Source organism: Gekko japonicus, unplaced genomic scaffold (assembly GCF_001447785.1).
Source record: "Gekko japonicus isolate JY-2015 unplaced genomic scaffold, Gekko_japonicus_V1.1 scaffold1770, whole genome shotgun sequence".
In the NCBI taxonomy this organism is placed as follows: Eukaryota; Metazoa; Chordata; class Lepidosauria; order Squamata; family Gekkonidae; genus Gekko; species Gekko japonicus.
Window position 1 is genome coordinate 30,800 of NW_015174892.1, and position 460 is coordinate 31,259.

Here is a 460-nt window from a genome sequence, read left to right on the forward strand (position 1 = left end):
TTCTGAGTGATCTCCAGCCCTCACCTGGAGATTGGCAGCAGTGGTTCCCCAGGAGGAAAAGTACAGTCTTTCTCTACAGTGGAGACCAAAGCACCTTACATTATTCTCCTGTCCTCCTTTTTATCTGCATAACAATCCTGTGAGGTAGGTTAGGCTAAAAGTATGTGACTGGTCAAAAAACCACCCATTGAGCTTCCACAGCAAGATCAGGATTCAAACCTGGGTCTCTCAGAAGTTCTAATTGTTACATCACATTTGCTTTCATAGGGTGGCTGCTGTTGAACAGCAGCAAGCAGCCAACTTCAAAAACAGCTGAGGAAATGAGAAACCTTCTGGATTGATACTTTGGGAACTTTGTCACCATGTGGACTGAATGAAGAGACTGACTGGTTGTGTATGTTATGATACATTATGTGCTTTGTTTCACTGTTCTCAATGTTTTGCATCCCACCCACCCGGT